This window comes from Crinia signifera, chromosome 5 (assembly GCF_055691185.1).
Source record: "Crinia signifera chromosome 5, ASM5569118v1, whole genome shotgun sequence".
Classification (NCBI taxonomy): domain Eukaryota; kingdom Metazoa; phylum Chordata; class Amphibia; order Anura; family Myobatrachidae; genus Crinia; species Crinia signifera.
In genome coordinates, this window is record NC_139221.1 from 194026995 (window position 1) to 194043323 (window position 16329).

General features: G+C 40.1%; 1 protein-coding gene and 1 long non-coding RNA gene across 4 annotated transcripts in view; one reads left to right on the forward strand and one right to left on the reverse strand.

Annotated features, from left to right (window-relative positions):
* PDCD6 (programmed cell death 6) overlaps positions 1–16329 on the reverse strand; it is an 86339-nt gene that overhangs the window by 17942 nt on the left and 52068 nt on the right. The gene's annotated exons all lie outside the window — the stretch shown is intronic.
* LOC146079624 (uncharacterized) lies at positions 1267–13447 on the forward strand. The gene is made up of 3 exons (XR_014474657.1): positions 1267–2969; positions 6330–6488; positions 13403–13447. It is a non-coding gene; the product is annotated as an uncharacterized LOC146079624 (long non-coding RNA).

The following is a 16329-nucleotide window of genomic DNA, read 5'->3' on the forward strand; positions in this document are numbered from 1 at the left end:
TGTATTCAAAGCCGTGGGAAAGCTGTGATAGCGAGCAGGGCTGCCTGTTCGCTGTCAAAGCTCGCAGGGTCAGTATTCAACTGACCCCACCCCCTGCATATGCGGTTTCCCCCTGCTCCGTTTTTGGAGCAAGGGGGAAACGGCACATGCGGCCACTGAAACAGCAAGACTCACGGCTAAATGCAGCGGGCTCCCTGCATTAGCCGCGAGCCTCACGTTTGGAGGAATCCTTGCTGTCTTCTGACAGTGAAAATTTCCCTGTGGTGTTGAATAGGGTGACTGGCTGGGAACTGTAAAGTGTGCTGAGTGCAGCAGCAGAGCGAGACACCTGGCCCAAAGCGTGGTGAGTGAAGCAACCAATGCAAGGGGACGCAATACATTAACTACACAAAAAAAAAAAAATAGAAAAAAAAATCAGGTCAACTTTGTGCATGTCAACCTCAACAAGGTTTGTGACCTATACCACACCCATATCAGTTATATCGTACTTCATTGCATTGATTTGATTTTAAATGTTCAAAAAGTCATTTGCATTTAACAATAATTTAAGGTGCCCATACAAGGTACAATAGTCCTGTGCATTTTGAACTAGATCGCATCACATGCGATTTGCATGTGATGCGATCAGGACCAAGTTCTAAATGCATGGGATGCAGAGACTTTATGAGCTGTGTGATGGGATGCCCGCATCACACAGCACCCTCGCTCTGTGTATGGGCACCTTTAGCAACAGGACACAAAACAAAGATGGGTTGGTAAAGAGGATATAAAGGGGTAGATGTATGAAGCAGTGTAAAGAGTGGAATATTGGGCCAGTCAGATGTTGCCCGGAAACCAATCAGCTCTTAGGTAACATTTACCAAGTGCATTCTATCCTAATTGGATAATGTTCTGTATTTGCATGGCATCTAATAATGCAATAAAGAGGGACTGGAGGCATGCCAGCAGTTCACAGAGCACTGGGCATTGCCCCACCATGATAAAATGAGAAATGTGGCTAATGATCTCGTCATTCATATGAAGATATGCCCCTTTTATATAGGCCACACCCTCATTTTGGGCGCACCGAGCCCTGAATTAAGAATTACAAAAATTGATCGGTATTCATTAGTAGGAATTTAATTTAGGGTGTCATATAAAGAATGATAAATAACTGTAAGCAATAAATTGTTATCAGAGCTGGGTTTATACAGATAAGCAGAAAACAGCCATTGTTGGCACATGTTGGGCAGTATTTACTGACTGCTCAACCAGCTGTCATTTCAATAAACAGTATCTAGACTTCTGGTTTTGGAGCTGATGTCCTTAGCCACAGCAGCGCAAGATCCTTAGCCCCACCAGCTCACACACCACTGCAGACTTCCACACACTCACCCCTGCTACACTGGACCTAAGGGTGACTTCTGGGCACCAGATGGCCCGCTTCCTGGCCTAAGATCCTTCAAAGCAGCAGTGCCCCCCTAAATCACAGGACGAATGCAAGATGGCCACCTCATCCAGCAGCAGCAACAAGTAAGTGCTGAGGGAGACACTGGTCTCTCCCCAGCAAACAATATTGACACTGCCCCTGCAGCTCATGCAATCCCTACTGCTCTGCCTCCCCATCACACACCTCCGTTTACAGAAAACCCCATAACATATTCTACAATGGTACAGGCTATACAGGACACAATAAGCCCTATAATGGAGTCTCATGCAGTCAAACTTACACAGGCTGTCCAGGATATTAAGTCCCAAGTAGATTTCCAAGAGGGTACTGGCAAATTAACATCGCCTTGGGGAAGTATTTGAAGATGTCACCGATTTAAAAAGGAGCAGATCGCCACATTACATAAAGCTCAATCTCGATTTTAAATAAAATTGACGCCCACATGCACAATAATCACAGGATAGTGGGTCTGCCTGAAACCTAAAAGGGCCCTGCTCTTTTTGCATTTATACAGTCCAGCCTTCTGAAATTGCTTGATATTCAAAAGTTGTGCACTGGGATGGTCATGGAACAAGCGCATAGAATTGGCCCACTGAGAGATACTTCAGATAATAGAACATGTGTGGTCATCTTTAAATCCCTTAAATTATATTCACAAGATGCAATATGGTCGCGCACCCAGACAAAAGAGAGGCTTGCACTGGAATGGACCAAACTCTACATATTTCAAGATTATTCAACAGAAATTGTTAGGGAACGAAAGAAATTTGCCCCGATTTGTTCCAGCTTTGCAAAATCTGGTAGGAAGTTTGCCCTCATGTACCCGGCCGCCTTTGTGTGTTTCCAGATCGTCCTTTACGGACTTTCTACCCCTTCTGAAGCCGATATCAATTTAGCTGGGGAAGCCACAGAACAGTCCTAGCAGCAGTTATTCACCCAGGACGATTTACCTTGAAATTTTCAAGTGCACCGATGAGGTTCTTTGATACTGTTGTCATACCTCATACATGATACTTTTTCAACATTCGCTTTCTATGCACTATATTTTATTTTTTAATTTGATGCAGGATAGTTATCCAAGACTCTCTAAGGGTCCTTTAATTGATTATCCATTTAATTTTGGCACCTGCATTACCTTATACAACCGTCGTGCTCATTATTGCTAATAGAGGTCTTAAGATGTTTAATACCTAATTGATTGTTATCTAGGGCTAGCCTGGATCTCTCACCCGATTCTCCGCTTAAGAGTGTTCATATGTTAACACACACACACACATATATAAATATATATATTTATATATCTATCTAGCTCTGACATTTCTATTAATTAGTGTAATGTGCAGAGTTTGTTCTATTACTGAAAATTTATGCAATTGATTCCCCCACACCCCTCTCTTTCCTCTTGTTTTTTTCAGTCACGTATCTTATTTTTCGTGGATGCTTGTGTGTGCTCTTTTTATTCTCCTCTTCCTACGAAGCATGAATAGTTTGGTCTCCAAAAGACACAACTATATCTTGTTGAGGATAAAATTCTGTATTTGTAAGTATGATCCTCTTGATCACCTATTATGTTTAGTCTAAATATTGGTACATACAATGGGGGAGGCTTCCTTTCACCTGCAAAACGTAAAACAAATTGATTTACCTTTCACAGCTGGACATTGACCTAGCATTTTATGAAAATCCATTTATTTATATATGCAAAGTATACTTAATTTATACATGTCGCACGCGATCAATAAGTGAATGTCCAGAAATATAATCAATGAATATTATTTATGAATGCAAGCAGATGAAACTGTATCACGGATTGTACAATATAACAATACAGATATTACAATTAATACGATTATTACACCAGCATCCTTAAATACAGTTAACCTCAGTGTTATATGTGTGTATGTGTATACAGTGCTGGAGGCGTGGCTATACAGCAGCATGAATGAACCTGATTGTCGGCCATCTTGTGGCCAGATCACATGTTGGTAGGCCGCATGGGGTCGGCCATTTTATACTCAGCCTCATGTACCACAAAGGTACCACAAAACACTGGGCCTCAAGATGCCGCATTGCATCCGCCATTTTAGGGTAGACAATGATGAACACAAACCTGCATCAAGCAACACTCACAATCCGGAATATAACTTGCACATTCAGCAAACACACTAAACCTACAGCATACACAATTTGAACATTATTAAGCTACAATGTACTCGCTAAATAGTGCACCCAAATGGCACTATACAATCCAAGGCCTTGCTATACCAAGATCACATCACATGGCATTACACTCACCATCCGAACACATGCAAACGACACTATTACATTCATATAGGTTTTATCCGCCAGTTTATCTAGATATTCTCACTGGATATTACACAAAGCTTTCACACACTTAGGTGGAAACAGTTCAGAGCTAATCCATTCTAGGCCCTAAACACACAATCGATTAAATACAAATGCTGGGGTCCATTCATACTCACGCTTAGCCTAACACAGGTCTACAGTTACCTGCGTCCCTTGTAGCCACACACACACTTGAATACAAAGAATCCATCCAGACAATAGTGGACTTCACTCACAGCACATGTTTCTTACAGACCTTTTACATCCGAATATCTAGATACTCTAGCCAGACAATATACTATAAAGCTTTTCCACAACCACACTTGGACACACATTGGCTAGTTTAAATATCCAGACACATATCAACAAAAGGGATCTATTTACACTCCTTGCATACAAAAGATCCAGGAACTAGGCCGTTAGCCTTGCCACATGGCAAAAGCAGACCTAGGCCTCAATTTGTCCACATGTAAACGTACACGGTTATATCTACCAATTTAAGCATGTCCTAGCTCACAAATCATAACAGCTACAAATACACATCATATATATATATATATATATATATATATATATATATCAGATTCCAATCATCACTAATCTCTTACAGTCACGTTTCACATACCTTCCAATCATTTGCCCTTCTCAGACATTCAACACTCCGTACCTGAACCATACTCTCATGTATAAGCTCTATCCGTTATCAATATTCCGAGCCATGCCTGATACACAGTAAATAACATAGATACTTATTCCTCAACTTGTCCTGGCGAAGTCAGTCCCATATCTTCTCTCGTCTGCTGCTACACACACACTGATTTGGTTGATTGCATTCCCTTTACAAGAAAACTCACTTAGGTGGGCTCCATTGTTCACTGGCACACCCCTTTGTTTACGGTATCCTGTGAATGGTTCAGGTGGGTCCTTTTGTCTTTGCAGGGACCATTCATCACATTCTATCAATAGCCTGTAGACACGCCCCTTGTTACTGTATCTTGAATCTATAATGTAAACTTATAACTTGTATAAAATGTGAGTGCAACCTGATATGGAGTTCTAATAACTGTCATCTGATAGCTAATATGATTCCAATCATTTTAAGACCAAACATGGCATATGAGCTAGAGTATGTAACTTGATATGCAATATTTTCCTGGCTTAGGAGATAAATTAATATTTATCTCAGACTATATTAATGTTATGGGCATGGTTAAAATCTTAATTATGGAAATTATATGCTGGGGAAAATTAGGCTTTGACAATTTCTACAAGAATCATATCTTATCCTATAGGAAATATTAAAAAACTCAGCACCTTGGGATGGATTTTCCTTGCCTCTGCCCCATTAGTGTTCCCGCTAGGCTGTTTTAGCGGAGCGCTGCGCCCTGCCCGATTTTTAAAGTGCAAAATGCGCCCTGCCCCTCTGGCAGCACCCCGCTAATTCCTTATTCGAGTTCACTCTTTGAGACAAAATCCTTCTTAGATGGACAAAACCATGTGCACTGCAGGGGGGCAGATGTAACTTGTGCAGATCTAATTAGATTTGGGTGGGGTTTTACTTCAAAGTGAGATCTATATTGCAGTGCTAAAATAAAGCAGCCAGTATTTACCCTGCAAAGAATCACCAAAAAAATCACAAATCTATTTCCATCTGTACATGTTACACCTGCCCCCCTGCAGTGTACATGGTTTTGTCCATCTAAGAAGGATTTTGTCTGAAAGAGAGAACTCGAATAAGGCCCTTTGTCACCGCTGTTGTGACCGGGGAAGCCCGGCGCCGCTGTACATAGCGATGCCCAGCACTTCCCCGGCAGTGTACAGCCTTCCGGGTGGTCGGGTCCGCCCCCTTTGTGTGACGCCGCCGGCCGGGCCCACCCCTTTGTGTGACACCACCGACCGGGCACACCCCTTTTAGTCACGGCGCGGCCCAGGCACGCCCCTTTTGTGACGTTGGTGGCCCGGGCACGCCCAAAATAGTGACGTCGGCGGGCCCGGTCCGACCCCTCCGCCCTGCCCGCCCTAGTTCCTAGAAGGAACACTACCCCATATACTGCTAAAGCAGGAGGAGTAGTTATCCTGATTAGAATACAGATACCTGCTAAGATACATTCTTCTCAGATTGACCCTGAGGGTAGATTTTTGATAGTTGATACCACAATTAGAAACACACGCTTCACCTTATGCAATATTTACACCCCTAATTCAAACTCACAACCGTTTTTTTCTCGACATTGCAACTAAACGGATTTCACACACTTCCATATAGTCTATAATGTCCTTGATATAAATACTACTATTCCTTCTTGGCGCCCCTCCCTGCGGTATGGCATTCCATATTTGCTAAACCAGCTGTACTTGGTCGATGTATAGAGGTTGTGTCACCCGGTTGAATGTGATTATACTTGCTTGTCCGCTGCTCATGGTACCTTATCACAGATCAATTATATTCTAATGCCGCTCCACTATTTGAATGGGTGCACTCCTACAACATTGAGTGAATTTCCTTATCTGACCACACAACTTGTTGCGTAACTCTTGCTACTTTTACTTACAGAGGTCCTAATTGGCAGTGGTGATTCCCTTTACACCTTTCTAAACAATTACGTTTAGAAACATGCGTGATTCCACTTGGATGGACTACAGGCATAACAGTTTAAATACAGAAGAGGAGTCCCGCTGCTGTTTTAGCAGGCCTCAAAACCTTTTTTAAGAGGTACTACCATTTCCTACACTTCCAAACATCAAAAAGATGCCCAATTCAAATTGACCTTTTAACGACGTCCCAATTTAGAGACCAGAACCTCCTATAATAGGCCAATATTACTTTTTCGACTCCCTCATCTCCCAAATGGAATCAAAGATAACATTTCTATTGCAGTCTCATTTCCATAGATTTGGTAATCGTTCAAGTAGGCTGTTGTCAAATCTATTAAAATGCCAGAGGCTTCCGTCTATTATACAAGCCTTGCCAAAGCCTGATGGCTCCTTGGCGGTCATGGGCCATCACACATCTAAGCTATCCTACACCAATTTTACTCAGACTTATATAAACAGCCTCAGACTGATAGCTCTAGGAAACTTTCATTCTGGTCCATGATTTTTCTACCAAAATTATCTTCTGACATATCTCAAACACTGTTAACACCAATTACTGAAGAGGAATTACTTTCCACTATTTAAAACCTAAAGTTGGGTAAAGCCCCTGGCCCAGATGGCTTATAAAACGAATATTAAAATATCTTGGCCCTGAACCTAATTAGGCACTTATGTGCAGTCTTTAACCTTTTTCTCATTGGAACCCGGGAGGGATCCCACTAGCCCTAGTTCATATAGACCAATATCCCTATTGAACATGGATTACAAACTTTTCACCAAAATACTGGCAGATCACTTTAAAACCCTACTCCCCTCCATCATCCACCCCGACCAGATGGGCTTTGATTGGGGACGTCATTCCGCTGTAAATGTCCATAAGATAATGCAAAGGTTATGGTCCTCTGGAGCCACAGATCCTCACTCACGCCCTACCTTTTCAGCGTCGAAAAGGCATTTGATTTATTAGTCACTTGGGACACCTTTTAAAAACCATATGAAGATTTGGTTTCCAGAATAATTTACCCACATCATTAAAACATTATACCTTGGCTCATCATCACATATAATATCTAATAACTTTCTTTCCACCCCGGTACAAATTCATAGAGGTACCAACCAGAAACCCCTAGCAATATCATTATGCTCTGCATCTTCCTACACAGGAATCAACATCTGTTCTCAGGAAACTAAATTAAGCTTATTTGCAGACGACATGCTACTGTTTCCAACCCCACTTCCTCAATACCAGTAATTACCCAAATTATTGATCTTTTTGGCTCCTTCTCTGGTTTTAAAGTAAATTATGATAAGTCCCCCCTCTTCCCATTGTATACAGATTTAGAATATTTTATGAACGTCCCTATTTTATTGCAATTCACCCTTTGTAAGTCCTCATTAAAGTATTTAAGGAATATGATCCCACTGAATTTAGACAATCTATATTCTGTGAAATTTACTCCTATTTACATATCTTTGTCCTTGTCCAGCAGAATTGCTGTAATCAAAAATATTGCATTTCCGAAGCACTTTTACTTACGCCAGGTGTTACAGCTGCAACTTACTAAACAAAATAAAGCATTTTAAAGCGTTATTCTCCAAATTTGCATGCCTGACATTGACTACTTTTCCTGTGCAGCCTTCTTTCGGTATATTACTGACTGGCTTACATTTCTGGGAAAAAAAACATTAATTCAACCCATATTGCCACGTCCCAAAACTTTTACTTCCTCCAAGTTTTGCTAATAATATTCTCCTTACCAACTTATAAAGCTTGGGTATCAATTAACAAAAAGCTGAAGAGAAAACCCACTACATCCCCATTTAATACATTCATTCTTAATTTCAACCGGGTCTCAAGAACTCGCAGTATGTGGAATGGAGGGATAAAGGTATCGCATCTATTAGAAACTGCTTTAATCCCAGAGGCACAATTTACTTTTTCATATCTAGCTTAGACGACACTACCCAGTGTAGGATACAAACAATTTTTGAAACAACTAAATGGTTTATTTTACGCCAAATTTCTAGTTAATCACTTCTGTCCAACTTTGGTCTTCCATTACCCCCGGAAATCTTTAGTATATTGCGTATTTTGCTAGAGAATGACATCTGACACACTATACTGTCTTCACCAATAATATACTGTATTGTGTCTTCATGGTTGCTTTTTTTTTTATTATGTGTTCTTTTCTATATATCAAGAAGTCCTTAGTGGTTTGGTTTGCACAATCTTATTCTACTTGTGCTCACCAATTATAAAAGTATATAATATTGCTAGCACTATTACCAGTCTACCCAAAGCAATTATTTGATCTATTGCAATACTGAAGTAGAAACCTTTACTATTTTTAGGTGTTCCTTTATTACTAAACAATTGCATTTTTCAACATATTCATGACCAATATTGCAATTATTTTTGTGTTCTTCATGTAAACACATATTGCAATCCCTGAAAGTGACTGTAAAGAAACAGTATCAACAGTGGTGTTAGCCTTAAATGGTGATTGATATTCTTCTACATAATGCAAAATATCAGTGAACGAATTAGGTGGAGGAGCTACACAGATACAATATGATCCAGAACCTTAGGTACAATACTTTAAGGCAATGTTTAGATCATGGTTGTAGTTACCTTTATTCAAATAAAGTCCTGTAACTTGATAAATAAATACTTGCATTCAGCTAGTTAACAAAATGACACTAATAAGAAAAAGTCATATTCGGTTTCTTTTTTGGGCCCTAAATATTTCAGAACATGTTTGACTGGCAAAATGTGCTTCCCCCAAAGCACAAATGTGGTTCAGACAACAATCAGTATTTTAATACAGTTTACCTCTATATGCACACCAGCATAACGGATGTCATCCAGTGTTAAAGTATTAATGAAGAAAAAAAAAGAAAAACGAAACATTTTGGATGGTGTTTGCATATGGAACTAAATTACTATACTATACACCACAAAACATCTTTGTCTTGTAGAGGTGGGCCACAGGTCTGCCCAGACACATAAAAGGCGCTTGCCAACCTCACCACGCTCTGGTATCCTCTGTTGCCATCAGAGTGCACATCATACAAAATTTATAAGTGGAAACCCTCTAGCGCTTAAACATGGACTATAGTACTTCCCTTTGTTGGTTTGAATGCTCCTATACAGGCAGGTGTGTGGAATAGATCGTCCTTGTAGTAAGTTTTCATAGATGTTTTTTAGTCCATGTAACAAACAAAAAATAAGGACATCAGTTTCATCCACACTATATAGTCAGTTCTACACCCGTGCAAATAGATGGAGACTGTGCAGTTAATCTTCCTCTATCCAACAAAAGGAACAGACAGATGTAATCTGTAAGGATGGTTTTGCGTACCCAGACTCACATAAAAATCTGGCTGGTTACACACATCAAGCTATCTTTTAATCTTTAGTGTGTACCCAACTCACAGTTAAGGAGTGTGGTATCCTCACATAAAGGTATCTTTTGACCAAACGGATTAATGCCAAGGGGATGCGTACCCCAACTCACTGGTAAAGATGCTGTAATAATCACATCAAGGTATCTTTCAGGCCACTCAGCTGGTATATCGAAAATACTTTTAATGACTTCCACATCCAGAAGTACACAATATGAAATAAAATCAAACAGAGTAATCACTGTGATTGCCGTGAAAAATAGAACAATGGTGCAAACTTGGAGTCTACAACCTGGGTGATCTTCCGGATGATCCAGCCAGGGAGCAGGTCAGTCAGAGTTCCAGCAGTCATCTAGGGATCACTTTCCTCTAAGTACACACGACGCGTTTCGATCCTGCTTTAGGATCTTTTTCAAGTGTATAGAGGATAGAATTGAATGGGTTTATATACCCATATACAGGAAGTAACAGGACTTCCTGTTTCCTGTGGTGCACAACATTTTACAAACATTTATATTTATAAAAAGAATCTAGTACATTGTGTTACTATTTTGTATAATAAGCCCATAGTCACATATCCCTGAAAAATAAGGAATTCTTAACGAATTTAAACGTTAAAAACAGCACTGAGAGCCGCGATACCGGAAGTGTGGTGCGTTCCACTGCACCCACTTCCGCGTATCACGCGGCCGGAAGGCTATGTGCCACGCTCTTAGAGCCGGCGAGATAGAGGCTATGCGCTGTATTTGTGCGCGGCGCCTCTTAGTGATGTGTGCGTTCCAGCACAACACGGGCCGGACTCTGTGTGTATTCCAATCAGCCGGCAAATAGGAAGTGCGCGTGATGTTGGAGCGTGGCGCTTCCTGATGAAATATGCGTTCCAGCATATATGATTTGCGTTCCACCTAATGAGGGAAACGGGCTCTAGTAGAAATACAGCATATAAAAATGTATAAATATTAAAAAAGTCTAAAAAATATAAAAAATCTGATGGGAGAAATGACTTCTGTCATCTCCTTTTGTTGGATAGAGGAAGATTAACTGCACAGTCTCCATCTATTTGCACGGGTGTAGAACTGACTATATAGTGTGGATGAAACTGATGTCCTTATTTTTTGTTTGTTACATGGACTAAAAAACATCTATGAAAACTTACTACAAGGACGATCTATTCCACACACCTGCCTGTATAGGAGCATTCAAACCAACAAAGGGAAGTACACATAACAACCGTAAAAGGCCAAAAAAGGACCAATTAAGGGGAGAGTCTCAACAATTGAAGATGACTAAAATCTTCAATTTGAGTAATCACAACCTAACTAAAGAAGAAACTTCCCTGTTAGGGAAAGGCTTAAAGTTTGCGCCTACAAATGACATCCAACCCTTTGAGACTTTTTTGGCTATACAGCGTTTCGTTAGGAAACTAACGATTAAGAAATTTTTCGCTGATAAAGAAAATTCCAATGATGATTTAAACACCGCGAATAGTCAATTTAGACCAAAGTCCGTTTTTTTTCCCCAAACATCTTAAGGGCCCATACATAGAAACATTTTGCACTTTAGTGCAAGATGACATTGAGAACTTGCAAAAGACACAATAATAATCTTACTGCTAAAGAAAGAAAGGCCCTTAAAAACCTAAAGGAAGATAACAGCCTTATCGTGAAGCCAGCAGATAAAGGGGGGGGGGGGGGGGGGGTAGTACTCATGAATTTGGAGGACTATGAAGGAGAAGTGTATAGACAATTAAGAGATGCTAAAGTCTATAGCAAGTTAAAAAAAGATCCCACTGAAACTACAGTTATAAAATTAAAAAATCTAATAGAAAGATTCTGTAGTAATCAAACCATCACTGAGACACAAAGTAAATTTCTTATTCCAGAGAATCCCATCACTCCAGTGATATATGTGCTTCCTAAGGTACACAAAAGCCTGGAGAAGCCGCCGGGGAGACCCATTATATCGGGGGTGGGCTCCCTGACGGCTAATCTTTCACAATTTATTGACCACCATTTGCAGCCTTTGGTGGTCAAAAATCGGTCACATCTAAAAGGACACAGGCGATTTTCTTAGGACACTTGATGAGATACAGTGGCGAGAAGGTGACACGCTGGTGACTGCCGACGTGTCATCTTTGTACACCATTATAGATCACAGTCATGGCATTGAGGCAGCTATTAAAGCTTTATCAGAGTTCGATCTTAACTCTACATTACAGGAATTTATTGTAGAAGGTATCTCCTTTATCCTAAAAAATAATTTTTTTCTTTTTAAAGAGGAGTTCTATGTTCAAAATACAGGAACGGCGATGGGCACAAGGTTCGCCCCCAGCTATGCCAACCTCTTTATGGGGGATTGGGAGGCCAACACCATCTGGTCAAATACAAGCTGGGGAGCGAACCTCGTGTCCTACGTCAGATACATAGACGACATCTTTTTCATTTGGCGTGGAAGTGATGCTGATTTGGACCTTTTCTGTTCATCATTGAATAGTAATGATAAAAACATTAATTTAGGTTTTGAAAAAAGTCAGGAGACTATAAATTTCCTCGACATCACGGTATACATCAAACAAAACTGTATCTATACTAAGAACTTCATGAAACCCACAGACTCAGGTTCTTATATACAGGCTACCAGCTGTCATCATAACAATTGGTTAAAATCTATACCAAGTGGCCAGTTTAAGAGGCTTAAAAGAAATTGCGCAGAACCAGAGATATTAGATACACAAACTAAAGAAATGCAAGAAATGCAAGAAAGGTTTCTGGCCTATGGATATGAACCGAGTCTATTGGAAGCTACAATCCAAAATGTTAAAGACATAGACCGGAACACTCTTATGACAGTTAAATCCAAGGCTAAGAAAACAAAAGATAACAAATTTGAATTTGCTTTTATAACAGGATATAACCCTAGCCATAGGGAAATTGAAAAATCCATTAAAAAACACTGGCCAGTATTGCATAAGGACCCTATATTGAAAAACTTGAACCCCGATAAACCAATTTGTATCTACAGAAAAGCACCAAATCTGAGAAATAAACTGACATCTAGCCAATTAAAACCTCCAGTCCGGCCTGGGAGGATTAGATCAATGGGTTTCTATAGATGCGGTTTGTGCTTACCATGTAGACACATAAAAGGGGAAGGAAAAAATTAAATCACGGAGATTTTTATAAATGGGAAAGAGGTAAAAATTTGTGACTTCATCACTTGTAATAGCCAAAATGTAGTATATGCTATTAGATGTACATGCAACAAGTTTTACATCGGCCGCACTTCAAGGGCTTTAAAAGTCCGCTTTGCCGAGCATGTGCGCAATATAAAAAAAGGAGTTGAAACGCACGCATTATCCGCCCATTTTAAAACTGCACATAACTGTTCGCCTGCCTATATATCAGGTTTTTTTGGGTTAAAGACTGTTAGTGCAGATTTAAGAGATAAAGACGTGGCAAGCAAACTGGCAAAGGCCGAAATGGAATATATCTTCAAATTTAATACACTGTTTCCAGGTGGCCACAACAGTGACTTCGAACTGAAGTGGTTTTTATGAGTAAAGTGTATGTTCTTATAAAATTCTTTTATTGTGAATCCTTAGGCATGCCTTTTTTTCTTTCTCTATAGTATATCATTCAAGCCATCAGGAAGAAACAAATGAAATACACGGACGCATCATATTAGCATATGTTTTTATTATATGTATATATGTGTGAATTTTGTATTTTCATATTTTTGTACAGCCCAAAGTCATTTCTCCCATCAGATTTTTTATATTTTTTAGACTTTTTTAATATTTATACATTTTTATATGCTGTATTTATACTAGAGCCCGTTTCCCTCATTAGGTGGAACGCAAATCATATATGCTGGAACGCATATTTCATCAGGAAGCGCCACGCTCCAACATCGCGCGTGCTTCCTATTTGCCGGCTGATTGGAATACACACAGAGTCCGGCCCGTGTTGTGCTGGAACGCACACATCACTAAGAGGCGCCGTGCACAAATACAGCGCATAGCCTCTATCTCGCCGGCTCTAAGAGTGCGGCACATAGCCTTCCGGCCACGTGATACGCGGAAGTGGGTGCAGTGGAACGCACCACACTTCCGGTATCGCGGCTCTCAGTGCTGTTTTTAACGTTTAAATTCGTTAAGAATTCCTTATTTTTCAGGGATATGTGACTATGGGCTTGTTATACAAAATGTACGTTAGGTAACACAATGTACTAGATTCTTTTTATAAATATAAATGTTTGTAAAATTTTGTGCAGCACAGGAAACAGGAAGTCCTGTTACTTCCTGTATATGGGTATATAAACCCATTCAATTCTATCCTCTATACACTTGAAAAAGATCCTAAAGCAGGATCGAAACGCGTCGTGTGTACTTAGAGGAAAGTGATCCCTAGATGACTGCTGGAACTCTGACTGACCTGCTCCCTGGCTGGATCATCCGGAAGATCACCCAGGTTGTAGACTCCAAGTTTGCACCATTGTTCTATTTTTCACGGCAATCACAGTGATTACTCTGTTTGATTTTATTTCATATTGTGTACTTCTGGATGTGGAAGTCATTAAAAGTATTTTCGATATACCAGCTGAGTGGCCTGAAAGATACCTTGATGTGATTATTACAGCATCTTTACCAGTGAGTTGGGGTACGCATCCCCTTGGCATTAATCCGTTTGGTCAAAAGATACCTTTATGTGAGGATACCACACTCCTTAACTGTGAGTTGGGTACGCACTAAAGATTAAAAGATAGCTTGATGTGTGTAACCAGCCAGATTTTTATTTGAGTCTGGGTACGCAAAACCATCCTTACAGATTACATCTGTCTGTTCCTTTTGTTGGATAGAGGAAGATTAACTGCACAGTCTCCATCTATTTGCACGGGTGTAGAACTGACTATATAGTGTGGATGAAACTGATGTCCTTATTTTTTGTTTGTTACATGGACTAAAAAACATCTATGAAAACTTACTACAAGGACGATCTATTCCACACACCTGCCTGTATAGGAGCATTCAAACCAACAAAGGGAAGTACTATTGTCCATGTTTAAGCGCTAGAGGGTTTCCACTTATAAATTTTGTGTTGTATCTATGTTTTGGGGGAGTGGTGACTCCTCAATAAATGTTTGAGACCTACTAGCAGCTGCGCCCGAGGATGATCCAATTACCAATTTTGTTATAGAGTGCACATCATAATCCAAAGAGGCAGAAAAACCTATAGAGGCACAATATATAAAAATCACGTCAAGGTCTTTCATCCTACCCCTCCAACATTCTCAGTGATTAATGTTTTCTGTTTTTCTCCTAAATTACTGTTTTGTTTAGCTTAATTTGTCTTTTAACCCATCTATGAGGCTGAAGCCACACTTTTTTTACCATTTGCCAGTGTGTATAGTAATAGCAACTGCATTTCTCAGAAGATGACTAGAAATGCTCCTCTCTCATGCTTGCAACTACTGAGCAAAAGCTGTACAGTGCACACCAGTAAGGAAGGGGCATAACCCCATGCACTGAGGTTTCCAACTACTGTATGTAGAAAATAATCTAAATACATAAGAGCAGGCATTTTACTATAATATAATTTTTTTTTTACCCTTTCAGGTCCAACATCTAGTCAGGCTCAACAGTCCTAGCGCTAGTAGCAGATCGAGTAGTAAACCACTTTAAAATAAGAACATTAACATCGTTCAACATTCAATGTAGACATAAAAATATGAAAAGTAAATAAAAATTGCAATTAGTTTAAACCAGACTATTTGACTTGCAAAAATAAATTTGGACTGCAAAGGGTTAAAGCTGCAACAACAACAAAAATAGCTCGGTATGGCTTCTGGCTGACCATATTTTCTTCCAAATTGGAAAATTTAGGTAGAAGGTATTAACAGGAAAACACAATTCTGCACTCTGGTGTAATGTAAGCTTACTCACAGATCAAGTTTGGGAAGATTTTGGGAAAAAGTAGCCCATCACTTTAGTGGATGGGCTACTGGGAACACTGAAGCCAGGAGAGGCTTCAGTATTACCGCACATTTTCTTCTGAAGCCTCTCCTGGCTTCAGCGTTCGGAAAGGGGCTTTGCCCTTGATCCTGCGGGCCACAAAAGTAGGCGGCCCGCGAGCCGCGAGTTTGACATGGCTGATATGGAAGGATGAAACTACTTTGGGCAGAAATTAAGATTTAGTTCTGAGAACCATCTTATCCGGAAACATTTTCAAATATGGATCCTTCATGCACAGAGCCTGCAGTTCCCCCACTCTTCTGGCCAAATTAATCGCCACTAACAAGGCTACTTTCCATATTAAAAACTTTAGGTGAGACCTATCCAGTGGTTCAAAGGGTGCATTCATCAATCTATTAAAAACTAAATTAAGGTCCCATTGGGGAACCATAGAACTTATTATTGGTCGAATTCTCTTGACAGCTTGACAAAATCTTTTAATCAGACTATGCTCTGCCAGTTTTCTGTCCAACAATACACTCAACACCGAAATGTGCACTTTCAGCGTTGCCACTGCCAATCCCTTGTTAAATCCATCACACAG